Raw genomic sequence first — 23,684 nt, forward strand, 5'->3', positions numbered from 1 at the left:
GATTTGCTCTATTTTTTAAATTGCTCAAAAGAGTGTGTATTGTTACTAAGGGTGTATTTGTATTCACCTCCCAGCCTGTCATGACCCATCAGCCTGCTGAGACATAAAAATGAAGGGCAGCTGCTCTAGACTTGTGCTTCCAAAGTTTACTATGCGTACAAATCACCTGGTGTTTTTGTTAAAATGCATATTCTAACGCAGTAAAGCTGGAGTGGGGCCTGGAAGTCAGCTTTTCTAATACATCCCCCCAGGACTTGCCTCTCTACTAGTCTGTGGACCATACTTTGAGTAGGAAAGATTACTCCTCATCAAGCCAATCGAAATAAAGCTTAAAAAGTGTATAGCCTAACAAAATGTTTACATCTCTCTTAAAGATTTTTTTACTTTTTCACACTTTTTTGTCGCTTACTTTTATTCTCTTGTTTCGCTCACATCTCCCAATGGGAAGTAAGTTTGGCACAAATATCTTTAACAATAAAAATAACCTAAAACATAGTAATTTTTATTACTTCCAACAGTGCTGCAATGAAATGCACATGTCTCCCTGTATAAACCAGCAAGATTTTCTCTGGGTTTACTTACACCCTGAAGGAGAGTCCTTCCTTCATAGCAGAACTACATCTCCAACTTTATGTGGTATGGCCATCTGGCTCTACTCATCTTGCATAATTAAAACTTTATTAACAACAGCTCTCCATTTTTTAAGACTTTTTTATTTTTATTTATTCATGAGAGACTCAGAGAGAGAGAGAGAGGCAGAGACATAGGTAAAGGGATAGGCAGGCTCCCTGGGGGGAACCTGATGTGGAACTCGATTCCAGGATCTCCAGATCATGCTGTGAGCTAAATAAAGGCAGATGCTCAACCACTGAGTCACCAGGCATCCCTCTATTGAACAACAGCTCTCTATTGCTCCCACCCTGCAGCCCTGCAGCCACGTTTGTACACTCTGCCTCTATGAGTTTGGGTATTTTAGATACTACCTAGAAGTAGAATCATGAAGTATTTGTCCTCTGTGACTGGTTTATTTTCCTCAGCATTATATCCTCCAGGTTCATCTATGTTGTCACAAGTGGCAGGATTTCTTTCTTTTTTAAGCCTGAGTAATATTCTATTGAATACATATACCACATTTTCTTTATCCATTCATCTGTCAGTGGACACTTGAGTTGTTTCCATGCCTTGGCTATTGGGAATAATGCTGCACTAAATGTGTGAGTGCAGATATGTCTTCCAGATTCTGATTTCCCTCGAATTTATACCCAGAAGAGGGATTGCTGGATCATACAGTAATTCTACTTTTAACTTTTCAAGGGGCCTCCACATTGTTTTCCACAGCTGCTCTACTGTTTTTCTGGGAGAGGACACCAAAAAACATATGTAACAAAAGCAAAAGTAGACAAGTAGGACTGCGTCAAACTAAAAGGCTTCTCCACAGAAAAGAAATCAACAGGATGAAAAATCAGTCTACAGAATGGAAGAAAATATTTACAAATCATTTATATGATAAGGAATTAATTTCTTAAATATATAAAGAACTCCAACAACTCAATAATTAAAAAATAATAACTGGATCAAATACTCTATAATTTCTTTCAAAGCCTAAAATCATTACTTACTATATATGAGGTCTTTTTGTTCTTTTAATTTTTTTTTCTTATCAAATTCCCCTGGTAAAATGAGAAACAAAGGGAAGGAAGAGGTCACAGAAAAACAGAAAATTTTACAAGCAACATAAGTTCTATTATCGTTCAGATTTTTACATTAGTATTCAATACTGGGGGGATAGGGGTTATCTCACATATTTTAGATTTTTTAGAACAAAAGAAAAAAAATCAAAAGTGTGGATCCTTTCACAAAGAGCCTTAATCTGGATGTTTTTTCCAGAAGGAAATAAACCCAAAGGAGGAAGGTGTCTCTTGGCAAACCTGTTCTCAGTTGCTAAGTTCTAATTATGTCATCACTGCCTTGCCTTGGTACTAAGGGGAGGACTGATTTAGTTCTGACACTCCCTGAAGCTCACGAGCAAGTGACTCACCTTTTTTTTTTTTTAAGATTTTTATTTATTCATTCATGAGAGACACAGAGAGAGAGGAAGAAACATAGGCAGAGGGAGAAGCAGGCTCCCTACTGGGAGCCTGATGTGGGACTCAATCCCAGGACCCCAGGATGATAATCTGAGCCAAAGGCAGACGCTCAACCACTGAGCCACCCAAGCACCCTGTGAGTCACCTTTCTTAATTCCTGTGGTGTGTCTCTCTCTCTTTATACTTCCTTCACCCAAACTCAGAAAACTCTGTTTCTTTTACCCATTTTAAATCCACTGGAGAACAAAATGTGTTCTAGAATAAGTTGTTCTAAAGAATGGAACATCTAGAAGTCAGACTATATATTCTTGCACAGTACTAAAAAATACACAAATGAAAAGACACTGAAATAGCTCCTCTTTAGAAGCAGTGAGTCACTTTTCCAGCTTTCACTGCTTCACTCGGTATAGGAATACCCTTTCTTCTATGATATCTGCTACTTTCCAGTAATCTACGAACAGAGTGTATTTAGCCGAGTTATAGCTGGGGAACACAAGAAGAATCTTCCTGCTAAATCCACATTATGTCACTTTGTCTTCACATTTCTCTGTAACTTAAAATAGTCCATCCAAATTTTCCAAGCCTTGGAAATCCAATTATGCCTAAGTTTAAACTTGGGGAAATTGTTACCCTGAAGTTTTAAAATTTGAAATGGCCTGAAGAGTCAAGAAGGTCATCAGTGATCCATTAAGCCATACATAAACATGTTAATGCAAAATAACTTCAGAAATCACTTATGAGAATCAAATGTTTACTTTCCATTTAATCCGAAACTTCCAATGATATATCCCTCTTAGTCCAATTTCACACCCTTTCATTTAGGCAACAAGTTAAACCTCCTGGAGGCACTTGTTTTCTTTGCTTTTCATGTAGTTTACTATTCACTCTGCCCTGCTTTTCCTTTCTACTCATTTATCCGTGTGAAAAATGTGTTGACATGAAATATTTTAATATGGAAGAAAAATCTTTACATGATTCATTCTTCTCCAGCAGCTATGAAGTTTACACTATTGTTACACTGTATTGCTCATATTTTCACTTGCTGCCTAGGAAACCCCCAAATTATATTTCTTTATCTGAAGTATCAGAGCCTCTGTTTCCATTAAAAATTAATAAATGCAGTATGAGTTATAGCACTAATATAGTAGACTCGAGAAAATTAATAAATAAGATCATGGAGTCATAAATTGCCCTTAAAAAAAAAAAAAAGCTGAAACTTGCCACTCCCTTTTCTTCTCAATTTGTCTTGGTGGCTATTTGATTCCCTCTCCTCTGTACAGAATTCTTCCAATTGTCACCAGCGTTCCAGCTGGATCTCAGGAGCCTAAAGTGCTTCCCTTCCCAGACCACACAATACCTCTTGGCTCTCGGTGTCCATCATTGTCTTCCACGTGAATCTAAACCACGATACTTCTTACCCTGTTTTGTTGCTAAATAAAACCTGTGACTCTTGGCTTCTGAGTACTGTATCTAAAACATGCCATGCATCAGGCATTCAGAATAAAGTCATGAAAGCAACAGCACCCCCCCTCCCCAGCATGTCTAGGTCGACTCCTTAATTCCTGACTTCTGATCTCTCAGAAGGGGAGAATATGAGGCAGCAATGAGAGAATGAGTTGGGGTCTAGGAAGGATCTGGGTTTGAATTCAGACACACCTAGTTGACCTTGAGAAAATCATTTACATTTTTGTGTCCCTTCTATGTACTGAAGATGATTAAACGAGCGGGGATAGGAAAAATAGCCAGCATGCACTCAATACATAAACAACATTCCAGGGATTTGATGCCTTCATAATGTACTTTAGAAGAATGTTTGAACAGTGTTTCCTTTTTTTGCTCATTACCCACAACCCTCCTCTGCTCACCTACCCTATTCCCTTGCTGGTTTTGGGTTCACTGTGCAAGTGCAACTTTAAATCCTCTGGCATTCCTTTTAGCCTGGGTTCTAAATTTACGTTCCGATAAGAATATGTATCCAAAATGACTGAAATATAAACTAACTGAGAGAAGCAGTCGTGTATGTGTCTCATTTTTGATCTTGGCATTTTAATTTATGGAGGTGACTGAGTAACACTACAGAGGCCAATGGTACTGAAAGAAGAATGTAGTACTTACATTTCTCTAGAGAAGGAGGCACCATGTCATGCAGGGCCACATGGGAAGAACCAGGGTTTGGTCAGGAGGCGGAAGCAGGGGCAAGGGGAAAGCCTCAGCTGTAGCCTTCTTTTTGGTGTTTCCACAGGAAAGACAAGGCAGGACAAGGGAACAATATAGGATTAGCTATTTTGAATAATTCTGGAGTATTTAAACTGCAGAAACAGTTTCTAGCTGCCTGGTACCTGACCCTGGGATGATTTAGGGCAGGAGAAATATTGGCTTGATGTGTAGATTAATAGAAGTTGTTGGGTGAATAAATGGCCAGATTGGCTGATTTGCATTTGAAAGGCACACTGCCTGGGGAGGGGTGGGGTGGGCTCTGTTATCTCTTAAGAATTGGCTAGCCCTGGGAGGGGCAATCACTCCCCAGCCAGCAAGCTTTTTTAAGATGGCAAAACATCATAATATAATGAAAATAAAAAAATATGATTAATGCAATAGGGAAAAGAAAAAGGATATGCCCTTGTATGACATGAAAGGGAAACATTCCAAAAATGAAAAGAGATAAATGCCACTTTTAATAGAGATATTTCAACCATGAGGCCTTTTTTTGGCATAGTGAAAATGCTGTTTTTTAATTTTTAAAAAAAAATTTAATGCTAAATTTAAAAAAAAATTTTAATGCTAAATTTTTTAGTGAACTTTTCATCAGTGGCTCCAAGCAAGTGTGTCCACACCAATTCTTTGTCTGTGAATATTTGATATAAATATGGGGATGAAAGAAATACCTTTCACTTTTTTTAGTCACCTTTGCTTCAGCGGGGTATTCAGTTTTCTAAGTCAGGATGAGTCAGGCTAGGAAGTATAAACCTTGCCTTTTCTTCCCACACCTACCTATATCCACATCTCGGCTTCCAAATCAGCATTCTCTGCTTCATCTGTGTAACAATCATTCTTTGAGGACTTGACTTCTGTTAGAAACTACACCATGCCCATGCCGTAGAGCTTTAACATCAGTAAAACCATGCAACCTTCCTAGGAGCTCAAAGTCCCTGAAAGAGGCTAATATGTTTCAATGGGATAAGGAGATTAGTAAAGTTTATTTAAGTAGATAGTAGATTAGCAAAAGTAGATTAGTAGTAAGTAGATAAGTCATGTCTGTGCTGCTCGAGTCTGTGCTGTCCAATACAGTACCTACTAGCTAGCTCAAGTCATTAATGAACACTTGAAATATGCCTCGTCCAAATTAAAGTATAAAGTATATGCTGGTTTCATAGACTTGGGTAAGAAAAAAAAAAGATGAAAATACTCATCAATATTGTTATATTGATTACAATATTGAATACCGATAATATTTTTGATATGAGTTAAAATTATTAAAATTAAATTTACACGTTTCTTTTTTTGTCAGTGTGGCTATTAAATTTTTTTATCACATATACAGTTTGAATTTATGACTTTAATTACATTTCTACTGAACAGTGATGATCTAACTCCTACAAGCGGTCCTTTAGACACCAAGCATCAAAAAACAAAGCAAAGCAAAATTTAAAAACCCCTGAGGGATCCCATTATGCTCAAAGTCTTCAGTGCTGATCTACTCATCTCACCTGTCCATGTTCACAACAACTGACCTAGAGAAAGCTTCTGTTACCTCCCACGTCAGTAAACAGCAGATCCCAAATGAACTCTCTTTTTCTGTTTATCAACAACCTTGTAATTACATCCCTTGTATAAGAACATTTGATTCACCACACAGTAATGTCCATTTTTTTTCCTAAACATTAACTCTTATATAAATGTCCAGTGTCCTATTGCCACTCAAATCCATCCAATATAGATTACTCATCATCTTCCTTTTCTCTTACTGCTATGCTTTTACTCTCTATTTTGGAAAGCCCTCTCCACAAAATTTACCTGTAACCATCCTACTCAGACTATAACATATCAGCTCAGAATTAACATAATAGCCCAGAATTAATCTTTCTCTTTTCAGGTACTTTGAGGTCTTTGCTGGCATCTCTTTGATGGCACTTACAACATGGTATCTTGCAGTACTGTTGATTGTGTATATTTTTTTTTTTTGTATCTTTTCCAAAGCTCTAAGTACCTTGAGGGAAGGATACATTTATATGGCCCTCAGGACAAAATCTTATATTCAGTAAATGAAAGTAAAATGTGATTTGAAGTTTGCAAGGTATTGGAAGGGAGAGTCACCCCTGGTTTGACCCAGAGCGCATAGCAAACTGAAATGACTTCCAGGTAACAAGCATTTCTGTAGCGAACCTACTTGCAGGTGATGTGTGGTAACATAGCATTAAGGAACTCACACAGCAGTCGTTTTTCATGTTGGCTTTTCAGTGAAAGCATTGATAGGTTGATCATGAGTAAGAGTGAAGCAACTACAGAGATCATGACTGACAGGGCAATCCCAACATCCCTCAACACCTGCTTGCTTATTAGACTGGACTATATCACACATGAAGAAGTGACTCATTTGATACATTACAAGGCAAATTGGAACAATCATTAAACAACAGGTTAGGAAACTAACCCAAAAGAAACATTCTAGAAAAGCTAACTATGAAGAAGGCAACTTCAGGCCATGAATCACAGCTAGTTTTAATCATAGAGCAAGGATGAATTGAGCATTTTTGCATGTCATGTCCTCAAGCAGATTATACTTTCCAAGAGGCCTGAAACCATGTCTAACACATCTCTTTGCTTAAGTACCCATCCACATCAATGGGTACATAGTGGGTTGTATAATATTTTTTGAAAAAGGAAATTTTATTTCCATCCAGCAGGTGGCCATCTGAAATTACTTGAAATGTCACATCCAGGTGGACAGAATAAATTAATTTAAATAAATTTTAGTTGACTTAAATAAAGTTTTGCCTTAATAGAGTATGGATAATGAACCACCATAACCCCAGAATGTTTTTTAACGCAAAGATATTCTTTTCCTTGTTGAGATAGGCAAACTATGGAGAAGTAGAAAAACATGTAAATATCAAGACAGATTGATTTCTAAAAAAGAAGTCAACTGGTTCAAATTGCAGTATCCATTGAGCTGATATGGGTTAGTTGATATATCTGAGAGTCCCAAATCTTATGGTGGAGGCATTGCCTCATGAGTCTGATGGGGGATGATAGGCAGATGCGAAAAATAGTCTTGATTCTAGGGCAGTCATGTGGCAGTCATGAAAGCATCACTGGCTTTCATATACAAGCCAGGGACTTCATACAGACATCAATGAGGGGAAAGTAACAAAGAGGGCTCACCCAGGTATATGGCCTCAACCAAGGATTATGGCATCTGAGGCAGGCTTCTGTCTCAGCAGAAATTTCAAAACAAACCAGGAATGATACAGAACCCTTTCTTATAACCTCAATGAAAAAAAGTAAGGGTTAGAGAAGTATCTGCCTCCACAGACAGAAAGACAGACAGAGGAAAGAAGTGATGAAAGGCTCTCAAAAGGGTATATATTTTTATGGGAATTCACAAAGGATGGAATAATTCTACATGGAAGGATCAGAGAAAGTTTCATAGAAGCAGCACAGCAGGTATCCAGTACAGCAAAGCTGTCTTAATCCTAGCCCTAGACACTGGTTTGAATGGAGCTTGGCCCTCATTAACCAAGGACTAATCCAGGATTTGGGTCAAGTCTTCAGAGCCAGGGTAGGCCAGTACTCATGACGGGATTCCTTTTTAACAGAGTAAGAAATCTGCCTTCATAAATATGTGAGAAGAAGCAAACGGCTTGTCGTTTGTCCTTCAATTCAAGCTTTTTGTGGAAATTGATTTTTTTTTAATGCAGTAAAAAAAAAAAAAAAAAAAAAAAAGAGGCTAAAGGTCTTCCTAGTCAACCCGGGAACACTCTTAATATCTATCTACCGGGAGTAGCTGTTATGAGAAGGGATTGTTGTGCCTCGTAGAGCAAAAATACTCTTTCCTAAACAAAAGGCATAGAGATGGGAAAAGAAGAAATACAGTCTCTATTTGCAGATGCTATGAATATCTACATAGAAAATATTGATGAATCTATCACAAAAAGGAAAAAAAAATCTTAAAATTTGTCAAGGTTACAGAATGCAAGATTGACACATTCATATCAATCATATTCCTATGATTGCTTGTTCTATGTTGCTTGTTACAAGCAACAAATATGTTGAGACCAAAATTTAAAATACGATGCCATTTATTATCACTCTCCCAAAAGGAAATAGTAAATAGTATATAGTAAAGCCTAAAAAGAGGATATGAAAAAAGTATATGCAAGATCTGCATGCTAAAAATTATAATATCCTGAGGCAAGAAAGCAAAGCTTTAAGTAAATCAGCACGTTGTGTACATGGATTGGAAGATTCAATAAAGCAAACATGAAAATTGTCCCCAAATCAATACATAGGTTTAAATGAAGTTCTACAGAATCCCAAGATCTTTGTACATCTAGAAAATCTTACTCTAAAGTTTATATGGAAAGGCTAACAATAGACTAACAAACTAGAATAACAAACAATTTTGAAAAAGAAGAAAGTTGGAGAAATAATTCTATAGATGACTTACTACATAGCTACAGTAGCCAAGACAGTATGGAGGAATGTAAATCAATGGAATAAAGAACCCAAAATAGATCTCCACAAACATTCCCAACTGAATTTGGACATAAAAGCTAGAAAATTCATGGAGGAAGGGTACACTTTTCAGCAAATGGATATTAGAGAATAAAAAGATAAGCTACAGACTGGGAGAAAATATTTGCAATCCACATATCTGATACCTATAAAAAGACTTGTATCTAGAATACAAAAAGAACTCTCAAAACTCAACAATTAAAAACTTTTCAGTTAGAAAATGGGCATAACACATGAGCAGAGGTGAGTGGCAAATAAGCATATAAAAAGATGTTTATCATCATTAGCCATTAGGGTAATGCAAAAATTAAAACCACGCTGAGAAATAACCACACTTGGATTAGAAAAACTCATCGAAAACTGGTGTGGGGGATGTGACATGAGCAAGATTCAAGATGGCAGAAAAGGAATATCCAGTGCTCTTCTCTGCCCAGAAACATCAGTTAGAACAACTCTTCACTCTTGAAAATAACTACAGAAGCTAAGGATTCCAGGTGAGGGTTTATAGCACTTGAATAGTGTGTGTAAGAAAAGACTCATGGAGCAGATAGAAGAGGCAGTTTCACATTACTCCTGGCATTCCTCCGCCAGCAGCATGCACCCCAGTGTGAACAGAGAAACCCTCCCTGTGGGGGAAGGAAAGTGAAGTGAGGACCCACTTCCCCAGAGACCCCAGCGCTGACTGGTTCACTGGACCCCAGGTGATTCCTGTAGTCCAACCTCAGGGAGGGCTCTTGCAGACTCCAGCTCTGGGCCCCCACAACCCAGTGCCACCACCAGGCACCAGGCAGCTCCCTGGGACCAAAGCTCCCTCCCAGCTGACCCCAGCACCAGGCTGGCCCCCCGGCAGCACCAGCCTTCTGGCCTACAGCCATGAATCTGGATGCAAGGCCCAGCCCAGGGGTCCTCCATAGTCCTGACCCCGACTCCCCTAGACTTAGGACCCAACCTTGCATGTGGACCATTTGGATTTCAGGTAAATTTCCACCTAACAATTGACTCTTATACCAACTTTCTTTGCCAAATATTTCTCTCAGAGACCTTATGGGGAGGCCTTGGTATGTCTGGGATCATATTCCTACATTTTGGGGTTCCCTGGTCATAAGATAAGAGCATTGTGATCTTATCCCCAATTCTAATGTAATCACTTGTCATATATAAACAAACCTATGTCTAACTGTTCAAAAGAACAGTTGTTAGGTGGAACTTACCCCTGAAATCCAAGAGACAGTAACTATGGCAAACCAGACTGGGCCACAGGGAGCCACCAGTTTCCCTAAATCATTTGCATTTTACTACAGTGATTCTACCTCCTAAGTATAATTCAAATAATTTCTTGGACTATGCCTATCAAATCAATGTTTCTCCTCCTAGGAAAGGAGCAAGGGAAAGAATAGAACGAGGAATTTGATAGTATACATAGAATTTTCTATTTGAAATTTCATTTTAAAAAGAGAGGAAAATTAAAAAAAAAAAAGAGAGAGAGAGAGGAAAATAATTACTTGAGAAGCATTTACTCAGTATTATGACCTGTCTTCAATTACTCTCTGTTCACCAGGGGTAGCTAACATCCATTCTTCTCTAAATCTAAGCCTAGTCATGGTCTCCTTCCTTCTCTTCTCTCTTGCTCTGAGTCATTGTTTTGATCTGCTTTCAGGTCCTATGCTAATCGGTGTCCCAAGCTGACCCATGCTGGTTCATTTAAGTGAAGCAGTGCTGTTGTGCTTCTTGAAAAGAATTTTTGTTTCTTCTTCTCTTCTTGTTCATCATGAAATCCTTAAATTCTCACGTCCTGATCTGCATTATTCTCTGCTTGCTATGATCTATGCAATGCTGAAGTGATGAGGCACATCTACGTCACTGATGTGCCCCTCTGGTAATGTGCCCTACAGAATGCTGCATGTCCTGCTGGAGAGGAGTGAGGGGTATTATGAATCCCTAGATGGAAAGGAAAATTAGTTTGTATAGTACTTAGAAAACTATCCAAAATCTTTATATTCAAGTCCCTCCTTCCACCTGACCCACTCTCTTGAGTAGAGGCAAGGGGAAAAAATTAACAGTTTTATTTTTTATTTGGGACCCATTTTTCATTTGGGACTCTTCTAACTTCTGTGCACTCCTTATGTTGTTGAAGACTGACTCTACCTTTTCTGTCTCCACCCCAGAAAGCCTGGGGAAATATGTGCTACTCCTGGAGCATCAGGTAACTCAGGGCATATCCTCTGTTTCCTCTGGCCCCTGTGGTTGGTTTATGTTTGATATTCACCAATAAACTAAGGATATTATTAGTGATATTGAGAAAAAAGTGAAATCCTGGATCTAACAGAAATAGAGGTCAAATGAAAGGCAAACACATACTACATACAAGTCAGAGATGAATGACAACTATGGTCTTAATCAGAGTTTTGGAAAAGACTTTGTGTGACTCCTGACTCACACAGAGGGAAAGCAATTTACATTTCACATCTGAGACAGAACAATCTGTCACTTAGAAATATTTGGGTCAGTAATATCGTCGGAGAATGAAATCACGATGAGAACGTGAGAGTGATCCCAAATAAACTGGATAATCAGAAAAATTCCAAGACATGAAATCTTCCTTCCTTTTCCTTCATATTTATGTATATATATGTGTGTGTGTAATTATGTATATATATATTTGTATATTTATATTGTATAATATATTGTATATGTATATATGCATATTTATATATTATGTATATAAATTTATATATATTATATGTGCACAGATATATGTGAACTTATATATACATTTTATATATAATAAATTTATATAGTATATATGTAATCTCTACTCTGCCACTAAGAGACTGGCAGATGATAGGTGGTTTACAAATTTCATCCAGATTAGAAAATTATTAGATTCTCTGCATCTTTACCCTATGATGGAATTTTACTTACAGACATTTAGAATTGTTAGCAGGAACAAAAAAATAAAAATGGTTTCTTAAGGAAGCATATTGTGATATGGAGAAAAGATAATATAGGCATATACAGGTATGAAGAAAAAGAATAAATTGAAATATTTCATTTTTCAACAAAATGACTTCGGATGTGTCTTTAAAGGATTTTCTATTTAAACTATCATTTAAAAATTATCTACTTTATAGATCTTGGGGCTTAAAAATAATGGTTGCTGCTATATACAAATACTTTGTGAAAAAAACATTAAAATCACATATGTGTAAACATTTAAGGCTGGTTATCAGCAGCAGAGCTGTCTTTGTTTACCATAAATGTCAGACTCAAATTCTTCCAAATTCATTTGTGCTAAAAAGGATGTCACACTTCAGTTCACTACATCCTCACACTGTGACTAACAGAGATTTTTACCCATGACCAAAACTCAGCTGCATTGTCTAGGCAATACTTTATTGTATCCTAAAGCATCCCTTCTACAGAAAAAAAAAAAAAAAAAAAAACCTGAGCTGCCTGGTTTTTCCTCTAGAAACTGCTCAGCTGTCCTGCAGGTTGCTATTTGCACTCGGCAGCCTGGGAGGTTGCTAAGCAGCAAGCAATGCTTCTCTGCTCAAAGACCTGCTATGTTTCAGGGCCTTCTTGCTCTAGATTTTCTATTTAATGATAAAGGGACTTAATAAAGCAATATTGGCTGAGCTTTTACTTAAAACATATTCAATGTCCTTGATATAGTGACCATTTTAGTAACAGCACTTCATTTGTGTTGAGATCATAGTATGTTAGATTTCCAGTGTTATTCAGCAGTTATCATGTCTACATCCCCAGTTTACAGATGAAAAAACTGAAGCTCAGAAATGGGAAGTAAAATTTCTAATTTGTGGGTAAGTAAATTGTTTATATTCCTCAGAACCCACTCTGAGTATAAACTCCACTGTCAGGAAAATTATCAAGGAGAGTGAGTTGCTGAGACCAGATCGACACTGGATAAAGGATCCCCTCAGATCTAACAAAAAAAGTCCTTCTAAACAGCCCTTACTTCTTTTCTTGGTCTCACATCAAGAAATGGATGAACATCGGAAATCCAGAAAAATTCACATAATACATGTACATTTAAGTTCATTTAAACTCAGAATACATAGGTTCCCTAAAGTCCATCTAAAAATACTGTAGGTTAAGGGACACCTAAGTGGCTCAGTGGTTGAGCACCTGCCTTTCTGCCCAGGACATGGTCCCAGAGTCCTAGGATCCAGTCCCACATCAGGCTCCCTGCATGGAGCCTGTTTCTCTCTCTACCTGTGTCTCTGCCTCTCTCTTTCTGTCTCTCATGAATAAATACAAATCTTTAAAAAACAAATACTGTAGGTTAAAATCCCAATTCTAAATGTTCTGGATGTCAAGAATATTCTCATATATTTTGAACTCATCATTGCTTTGTCCTTCTTAATATTCATTGAGTACTTACTATGTTCTAGGAGCTTTACCTGTATTCAGATATTCATTCGTCTTAAAAACCCTAAAGATTGTTACAATTATACTCTTCATCTTACAGATGAGGGAATTGAAACACAGAGACATTAAGTAATTTGGTGAAGGTCACAGAGCCAATAAGTGGTAGTATTAAGACCAAGATTCTAACTTACATGGTCTCGCTCCAGAGCTGGAATGTGCTTTTCACCACAGAATAATGTGATTGATCAAGCATTCGAAACATGCCACTCACTTTTGTTGACTTCTTCAGTTTTCCAAACCTTCTGAAGAAGGTTATCATTATTATTTCCATTTTTTAGATGAAGAAACTGAGATTTATAGAGATGAAGTCCAATGTTGCTAAAGCTATGAAGTTATAGAACTGAGAAATAGACCCAGACCTTCTAACACACAGGGGGCAGCATTACTTTCTTTATAGCAGTACACTCCAATAGAATTTTCTACATTTGGGACACCTGGGTGGCTCAGGGGTTAAGCGTCTGCCTTCGGCTCAGGTTGTGATCTCGGGATCCAGGGATCAAGTCCCACATCGGACTCCCTGCATGGAGCCTGCTTCTCCCTCTGTCTGTGTCTCTGCCTCTTTCTGTGTGTGTCTCTCATGAATAAATAAATAAAATCTTTTTTTAAAAAAAAGAATTTTATACATTGATGTAAATGTCCAGAATGGTAGACACTACTTGCATCTTTATTATAATAGTCCACACTGATATTACAACTGAAAACATAGGAACAAAGGACCTGATTTTGTATGAGAATTGAAGCATGAATTCCAATCGTTAAAATAATGTCCACACAAAATACAGCATCCATTCCTGATCAAAACTCTTCAGAGTGTAGGGATAGAGGGAACATTCCTCGACATCTTAAAAGCCATCTATGAAAAGCCCACAGCAAATATCATTCTCAATGGGGAAGCACTGGGAGCCTTTCCCCTAAGATCAGGAACAAGACAGGGATGTCCACTCTCACCACTGCTATTCAACATAGTACTGGAAGTCCTAGCCTCAGCAATCAACAAAAAGACATTAAAGGCATTCAAATTGGCAAAGAAGAAGTCAAACTCACCCTCTTCACCAATGACATGATACTCTACATAGAAAACCCCAAAGCCTCCACCCCAAGATTGCTAGAACTCATACAGCAATTCGGTAGCGTGGCAGGATACAAAATCAATGCCCAGAAATCAGTGGCATTTCTATACACTAACAATGAGACTGAAGAAAGAGAAATTAAGGAGTCAATCCCATTTACAATTGCACCCAAAAGCATAAGATACCTAGGAATAAACCTAACCAAAGAGGTAAAGGATCTGTGCCCTCAAAACTATAGAACATTTCTGAAAGAAATTGAGGAAGACACAAAGAGATGGAAAAATATTCCATGCTCATGGATTGGCAGAATTAATATTGTGAAAATGTCAATGTTACCAAGGGCAATATACACGTTTAATGCAATCCCTATCAAAATACCATGGACTTTCTTCAGAGAGTTAGAACAAATTATTTTAAGATTTGTGTGGAATCAGAAAAGACCCCGAATAGCCAGGGGAATTTTAAAAAAGAAAACCATATCTGGGGGCATCACAATGCCAGACTTCAGGTTGTACTACAAAGCTGTGGTCATCAAGACAGTGTGGTACTGGCACAAAAACAGACACATAGATCAGTGGAACAGAATAGAGAATCCAGAAGTGGACCCTGAACTTTATGGGCTACTAATATTCGATAAAGGAGGAAAGACTATCCATTGGAAGAAAGACAGTCTCTTCAATAAATGGTGCTGGGAAAATTGGACATCCACATGCAGAAGAATGAAACTAGACCACTCTCTTTCACCATACACAAAGATAAACTCAAAATGGATGAAAGATCTAAATGTGAGACAAGATTCCATCAAAATCCTAGAGAAGAACACAGGCAACACCCTTTTTGAACTCGGCCATAGTAACTTCTTGCAAGATACATCCACGAAGGCAAAAGAAACAAAAGCAAAAATGAACTATTGGGACTTCATCAAGATAAGAAGCTTTTGCACAGCAAAGGATACAGTCAACAAAACTCAAAGACAACCTACAGAATGGGAGAAGATATTTGCAAATGACATATCAGATAAAGGGCTAGTTTCCAAGATCTATAAAGAACTTATTAAACTCAACACCAAAGAAATAAACAATCCAATCATGAAATGGGCAAAAGACATGAACAGAAATCTCACAGAGGAAGACATAGACATGGCCAACATGCACATGAGAAAATGCTCTGCATCACTTGCCATCAGGGAAATACAAATCAAAACCACAATGAGATACCACCTCACACCGGTGAGAATGGGGAAAATTAACAAGGCAGGAAACCACAAATGTTGGAGAGGATGCGGAGAAAAGGGAACCCTCATACACTGTTGGTGGGAATGTGAACTGGTGCAGCCACTCTGAAAAACTGTGTGGAGGTTCCTCAAAGAGTTAAAAATATACCTGCCCTACGACCCAGCAATTGCACTGTTGGGGATTTACCCCAAAGATACAAATGCAATGAAACGCCGGGACACCTGCACCCCGATGTTTATAGCAGCAATGGCCACGATAGCCAAACTGTGGAAGGAGCCTCGGTGTCCAACGAAAGATGAATGGATAAAGAAGATGTGGTTTATGTATACAATGGAATATTACTCAGCTATTAGAAATGACAAATACCCACCATTTGCTTCAACGTGGATGGAACTGGAGGGTATTATGCTGAGTGAAGTAAGTCAGTCAGAGAAGGACAAACATTATATGTTCTCATTCATTTGGGGAATATAAATAATAGTGAAAGGGAATATAAGGGAAGGGAGAATAAATGTGTGGGAAATATCAGAAAGGCAGACAGAACGTAAAGACTGCTAACTCTGGGAAACGAACTAGGGGTGGTAGAAGGGGAGGAGGGCGGGGGGTGGGAGTGAATGGGTGACGGGCACTGGGGGTTATTCTGTATGTTAGTAAATTGAACACCAATAAAAAATAAATTAAAAAAAAATAATGTCCACAGAGCTGTTATCATAAATATCTTTATTCTAATAAATCAAAGAAAAGACAAAACAAAATTTTAAAAAGTTAGGTAAAAAAAAAAAAAGGTCACACCTACTGCTACAATTTCCAAACATAAGTGAAATAAAGTGATATTCTTTCTTGATTGTATGTACTTCATCCATTTTTTTTCTTGGAATCCTTTTTTATCCCCAAGTCAGACTTCGGACATCCTGGTTGATACTTTCTTTTAGATTCATTGCTTGGGTTTGGTTTCTCAGCACAAATATACTGATTTCATGCTCTTATTTATTAATCTAGTCACATATTAAAGAAATTGAACTGAATGATCAGTTTGACTGGTATAGTAGGTATAGACATGAGGATGTTCCTATGCCATCCATTAAAAAGATATACTTTCAATTTCCACACCTACATTGTAGTAGATAGGCCAGCCCAGTCATAATTAACAAAGCTGGAACAGAAATATGAGTTTATATATGTTATGAAATCCAAATTGTATCTTCTTCTCCCCTGCCCTGCTCCTATTAATAGTTAAATTCATGATTCACCATTCTACATGCTTAGGACTGCCTTGTCTCTAGCTCTGGCTTCAGTTTTTATTTTGGGTAACATTCACAGGTCAGCTATCAAGGCAGCTCCTCTTTATGATTACCGTTGAACAGACTTCTGAATATTGGTCATATTATAGATGGAATGTTTGTGTCCCTCACCTTCAACTAAATGTGAAAGCCCTAACCAAATACAGGCCAATGTGCCTGTATTTGGAGGTGGAGCTTCCAAGGAAGTAAAAAAGGTTAAATGAGGTCAAAAGAGTGGGGCCTTGATCTGATAGGTTTACTGTCCTTATAAGAAGAGACACCAAGAAAGCACTCTCTCACACGCTCTCTCTCTCAGCCTCTCTCTCTCTCTCTCTCTCACACACACACACACACACACACACACACAAGCTCAGAGGAAAGATAATGTGAGGACAAAGCAGCTTGTCTCTGAGCCAGAAAAAGGATCCTTGCCAGAAATAGAACCCTATTGGCACCTTGATCTTGTACTTTCCAGTCTCCAGAACTGTGAGAAAATAAACTTCTGTTGTCTAAGCCCTACAGTCTGTAGTATTTTGTTATGGCAGCCAGGTAGCGTAATATATATCTCTTGCTGACATGGGCAGAAAGTGACTGCCATGAACTCTCAAAGAACAGAGATTAGGGACCAGTCCTTTTCACAAGTTCAGAAAAAGTAGAAAAAAAAAATGGACTAACCAACCAAGCCAATGTACAGATAGATGTCGCCCACAACTCTGCACCCTGAGAAGAGATGACCAGGAATGGGCACTCAACATACTGCTCACAAAGTTAAAAGCCTCTAGAAAGGGTTCCACGAGGACCAGCACTTGTGGAGGAGTAAGAAGCTCCGAGAAAGATCCACATCATTGGGGTGGACATGGCACATTCAGAGTGGAAGAGGCCCAATTGTTGATATTTGAATCCAGTTTCAGCCAGGCGCAGGCTACCAATATCCCAAGGAGAAATTAAGGAGAATAAGCAATGCCAATTCAATTCCACACATACTTATTGATACGTACCCTGTACCAGGCTAGCTCATAGCTACTGCAATAACATATATATGCACAGAGAGTATTAGTGGATCACAGAAGACAAACAATGATGGTAGTCATGGAGGAAGAAGTTGAGTAAAGAGATGCTCTTGAATGAGGTGATATTAGAATTAAAAATGCAAGGTTATGAGAGAGATAGGTTGAAAACAAAGGGAAAAGGACAGGTAGAGATGACAAGGTGAATATAAGTTTGAAAAGGAAAAAGAACATGGCAGACTGGGTGACCTCAGGCAAATCGATATCGCTAAAGAGTAAATCCTAACATGGAGATTGGTGATATTTGTTGCTGGAAATCTAGGTAGAAGTCAGATCATGAAGAGATGCATGTATTGTGCTAAGAAAATTGGGCATTATGTTATTGGTAATGGACATCTTTGAAGAGCATTAAGCAGAAGAGTTACATGTTACATGTAAGTGGTCCCAATGGGAGTGTGAAGAAGGGACTGGTTCAAAGACCAAAAGTTTTTTACCAAACCAGGCAAGAGATAAGGAATGGTAACTAATTAGACTACTAAGACTATTAAGAGACAAGGTAGTAGTTAGTAGTTGGAATAGAGCATAGAGAACAAATTCAAAAACTAGTTACAGAAAGAATGGACAGGATTGCATGTCTGAATGTGGAAGACAAGAAAGAAGACAAAAACAAGGTTGCTAGCTTGAGTGACTACATAGGTTATTGCCTCCAGGGGACACAGAGAATATGGAAGGTGACCACAGATGTAAGTTCAGTTCAGAAATCCTGAATTTTAATTGCCTCTTGCATAGGCAGGAGGTCATATACAGGCAGCCATTGGATACAGAAGTTTAAATTTTATTAGACATATTTGGTCTACAAGATGTAAATATGGAGATCAACAAAGTTTAGGAGAATATTGAAATAGATAAGATTAGTCAGGAAAGGCATGCAAAGAGGAAAGAATTTTCCCAACATTTTAAAAGGAATGTGGAGGAGAAAGAGAAGCCTGGCAGGGAGCAGCTACAATATAAGGAACATCTGGGATCTTACAAGCCAGGAGAGTAATTTGGAGTGATTGACAGCATCACTGAAACAAAGATACCAAGTGAATAAATACCAAAAATGCCATTTTAGTTTTGTAAATACTTGGTCACTGATAACCTTAGAACAGTTTCTGTGGAGTGGCTGGGATGGCAACCAAGGGCTGAAGAGTAAAACGTAAGTGGGAGGTAGGGAAATCAAGACAGGGAGTAGAGCCTCTTCTTTGGAAAGGTATATATAATTCTACACCAAATATTACAGATCAAGGAGATTAAGAGAGACACGCAACAGCTCAATTAACCAATCTCTTCATGTCCAAAGGGAAAACATCCTATTAAGTTGTAAATAGCCCTTGTATTGGCACTACATGGAAAGGGAGATCAAAAATGAAATCAAAAACATCGTGTTTGAACATGAAAAACAAAGCTCTATTCTGAGTGGTGGATGAGATATAAAGAAATGCCAGATGCAGCCTGTGGTCCCCCAGGCTCACCATAGCACATAGAGATGAGACTCAAAATAATCAAGAACTAAATGGTCAGAGAGCAGCTGAGAGTCAGATCTTAAAAATGATAAGGCACCAGTGTAATGTTTACTTCTTTGTTCATATGCAACCTAACTATTCTCACTTATTATCTCTTTCAAGGAAGTCACTGAAAGGATGTGACCACCAGTTGACCTGTGAGCTAGACCCCTGGCAATCAGAAGCTCTTTGTTCTTGGCATGTATGATCTGCCCACTGTTTCAGCACTAGAAGCAAGCCTTAAGAGAGGAATGTGTTATTGAGACCATCTGGATTAGATATATGACTGAACCCCACCCATTGAGGCCTCTATATAAACTCTTAAGATTTTGCTGGATAGGTACTGAGATCTACTCATCTTGTGGCCACCAAAGACAAGCCTTGTATGCAAGTTCCTTCGCCTATTAAAACTGCTGTCTACAGATCTGGAATAGCTTGACTCTTTCTTCAGTCTCTTTCTGCCCTCCATATACAGGCGCCAATTCCAAATTTTATGAGAAGAACTCTCCAGGTTTTGAACCAATACCCTTCATTTGAAAACCTGACTCCTGACAACTAAACTCCCAGCACATTCCCTTGCAGCCCCTAAACTACTGGGTAGAGTTAATACCATTGCCCCTGGCTCCGCGGGGGAGAGGCCCTTTGATCGCCCCATCTGAGGCCATTTAGGACTCCCGTAGGACCAGCTCATCACCATAATGGGGAATGTAAAGAACCCCAGAGCAATAGCAGAGTATAAAGATCATATGGCTGCTGGCCTGCTCCAGCATTGTGCTCACATTTCACTAGGTCTTGCTTCTGTGATTAAACCCAACCTACCATACTAAATCAAAGAGTACAACCCTGGACCATTTCCTTTGGAATATTGCTTGAATCTTCACATTAGTCCCTGTCAGGAGTCTGTTAATCTAAGTCTAGATTCCTGCCTCATGCCCACCACAGGATTAGATTTCATCATCCAGAAGTTTTGCCCAGGAGCTGGGGTAGCCATGAATATGCTCTTAGATCCCTTCCTATAGAGAAGACAGCCACAGCAAAAGTTGTCCACAGCATGGGTATTACGGCCTGGGGGATCTTGAAGCTGACACAAAGTCTTAGTATATCAGTTCAAGTCCTCTTTTGTTTCATGAAGAATGTACATATATATCTCTTTCTATAAATCAATAGATCAGTAGTGTACTTACTTTGCTAATGCTCAGTGTAATCTTTGTCTTTTCTGCAGAGATATCTGTGCCTAAAAAGATCTTCGGAAGAAGGATCTATACAAAGTGAAAGCACTTGAAAGTTTTAGATTCTATCCATTATTGATCACAATACCATGGAAGGAGGATTTATACGCCATGGCCATAGGCAAGTCATTTAAGGACTCTTTGGCTTGGGTTTTTTAACTTTAATTGTGGTAATAATACCTGCCTTAGTTACTGTCAATAGGTAACTATTATCATAGGGTAGTTGTAATGTTAAAAGAATGTATTACTTAACTTATTTGTGCCTCAGTTTCTTTACCCAAAAAAACAGGAATAATAAAAGCACCTACCTCATAGAATTGTGGTAAAAAAAAAAAAAAACTACTTGTGTATATAAAATATTGAAATACTTCTCATATACAAAGGATACTTTTCCAAGGAGATATACAAATGGCCATCACTAGCGTGTAAAAATATGCTCGACATCACAAATGATTAGAAAAAATGCAAATCAAAACCACAATGAGACACTTCTTACCTCTTACCTTCCAGAATGGTTATTATCCAAAAAAAAAAAAAAAAAAGGAAGTGTTGGTGGTTGAAGAGGATGTAGAGAAATTATGTCTTTTGGTAGGAATGTAAAATGGTTCACTCATTATAGCAAATAGTATGGAGTTTCCTCAAAATATTAAAAATAGAATTTCTATATGATCTATCATTCTCACCTTAGGGTATATATCCAAAAGAATTGAAAACAATATCTCAAAGAGATAGTTGCATAGCTATGTTCATTGTAGCATTATTCACAATAAGCAAGAAGTAGAAGAATTTAAATATCCATCAATGGATGGAAACATTTTACATATATATAAAATTTTATATATAAAATATATAAAATGTTTTGTATATATAAACATTTTATATATTTTATATATATATATATATACACACACACACACACACACAAACACACACACACACATATATGCAATGGAGTATTATTCAGCCTTAAAAAAAAAGAAAGAAAGAAAGAAAGTCCTGTCATATGCTACAATATGGACGAACCTGGAAGACACTACGCTAAGTGAAACAGGCCAGTTACAGAAGGACAAGTACTGCATGATACCACTTATATGAGGTATCTAAAATAATCAAACAGAAGGTAGAATGGAGTGCAAGAGAACAGGGGTAGGGGCAGTTGGGGAATTTTTGTTGGGTGGGTGTAGAGTTTCAATCATGCAGCATGGTAGTAGAGGTGGGTGGTTCCTGGGCATCTCTTACACAATGTGCATATGGTCCACAATATTGTACTGTACTCAATTCTTGGAAATTGTTGGAAGGGTGAATGTTGTGTTATGTGCTTTTTCTGCGATACTTTAAAAAGTTGGGAGAAGTAAACTCTGTGGCAGAGACTGACACATGATTGTACTTAAATCTCTAAAGCCTAGCCTGAGATTTGACAAAGAGTGAGGTTTAAAACAAATGCTTCTTGAAGGAGGAAAGTCTGAATGAATGCAACAATAACCTGAGACTAAAATTTAAAATGTATTCAGCTCCTGGATATTTGCTGGGGACCCTTGCCTCTCCCAACCTTGGGTTTGGTGTCCATGGTGGTGACTAGGCTATTGATTACTAGGTCACTAGGGACCATTCTGTGATAGTCAAAAGTGTCATTTTCAGATAAAGAGCTATGTGGGAAAGATAGAAAATTCCAGATTCACTGAATGTCCTTTCCTTCCAAGAAACTTTGTCTAAACTGTCCTACTTTCTCCGCTGTTGTTGTCAGCAGTTCTTGCTTCTTCGATCCTTCATTTTTGTTATCTTGGTTTTCTGAAAACTGATGTTTCCCTATGCTGAGATAATTTCTTTTCCTATTACACATTTGAGTTTAATTCTTGAATTATAAAGTGATTCTGAATGTAGGTCACTTCTCTCATGTACTGGAGAAGTCAGAAGGGTCTGAGCAGTCAGAAGCTGAGTCATCCAAAGCTGGCTTTCTCTATTCAGGAAGGTCTTCCCAGCAAGTTTGCCCAGTATCCCTGGACCTAGGGTTCAGAGGGCTGTCTTCTTTTCTGTCCAGGCTAAGGAGGGTAACAGAAAGCAAAACATAATCATTCGTTCAAAAAAATGCTAAATACGACCTCAGCATTAGACACTCAAGTACTAGGATAGGTCAAAGAGACAGAAAAAAATCCATAATTAATCCCAGAGGGATAAGCATAGGAGTGTGGATAGGGGCTGCAGGATAACAGAAGAGTTGCCACTATCTTAGCTAAGAATGACCGAGACTGCTCAGTAAATGCTTTCCATAAAAGAACTAATCTATAAAAGATGACCAGGAATTGGCCAGGCTGAAGGGGTGGGGCGTTGGGTGGAAGTCGGGGAAGGAAACAAGTACATTAAAAGGAGAGGCAGCAATCCTCTCATATCATTGTGCTCCAGGAGAACTGCTAAGTCTAGAGAAAAGAGTCTAGGTGGAAAGGTTGCAAGAGATAGAAGCCGAGAGCTTAACACAAAAATAAGACGAAGGAGGTGCTCACATACCTTCTGATAAATTTGAAACTTCTCTTGAAGATTATTGGAAGTCAAGTGGCGCAGAGAGACTGGCTCTTCAGAAAGACAACTTAGCAAGTATGTGCAGAGTCGATTAGAGAGAATGAAGTAGAAATGGGGAAGCTGGTTACACGGCTATTGTTACTCTTCAGGAGAGAGGTTATTAAAGTCTGAACTAGGGAAAAGGTTGTGCGAATGAAGACAGAAAAGATTCAGAAGCCTTTTGTTAAGGAGGTGGTAAAAGGATGCATTTAAGATTGTATACTCTCATTAGACTTCCTGGATTTACTACTTACATGTTTTGTGGAAATATAATCACCATTTTAAAAATAATTTTACCTAATTTTGTAATTATTATTATTCAAGGCATAAAGGGAAAAAATACCTACCTGTAAAATACTACCATCCAAAAATAACATACCACTAACATATTACTGTGTATTTTTTGTACTTTATAGAATTTTTAACAAAATCACCACCATTATACTCCATTCACTTGCTCCACAACCTACTTAAAAGCTAATATTTTTAAAGAAA

At 38.1% G+C, this 23,684-nt stretch overlaps 1 long non-coding RNA gene across 6 annotated transcripts in view; it reads left to right on the forward strand.

Moving 5' to 3' along the window:
• Positions 1–20,801, forward strand: part of LOC119866718 — a 95,904-nt gene extending 75,103 nt beyond the window's left edge. For 5 of the 6 annotated variants that reach the window (XR_005381130.1, XR_005381132.1, XR_005381133.1 and 2 more), the window contains one exon: positions 19,531–20,344. This is a non-coding gene — a long non-coding RNA (uncharacterized LOC119866718). Of the gene's footprint in view, positions 1–19,530; positions 20,345–20,629 lie in introns of those variants that run through there. The other variant, XR_005381134.1, reaches the window with a different exon arrangement.
• The last annotated feature ends 2,883 nt before the right edge of the window (positions 20,802–23,684 follow it).

The sequence above is a fragment of the Canis lupus genome, chromosome 29 (genome assembly GCF_011100685.1).
Source record: "Canis lupus familiaris isolate Mischka breed German Shepherd chromosome 29, alternate assembly UU_Cfam_GSD_1.0, whole genome shotgun sequence".
NCBI lineage: Eukaryota > Metazoa > Chordata > Mammalia > Carnivora > Canidae > Canis > Canis lupus.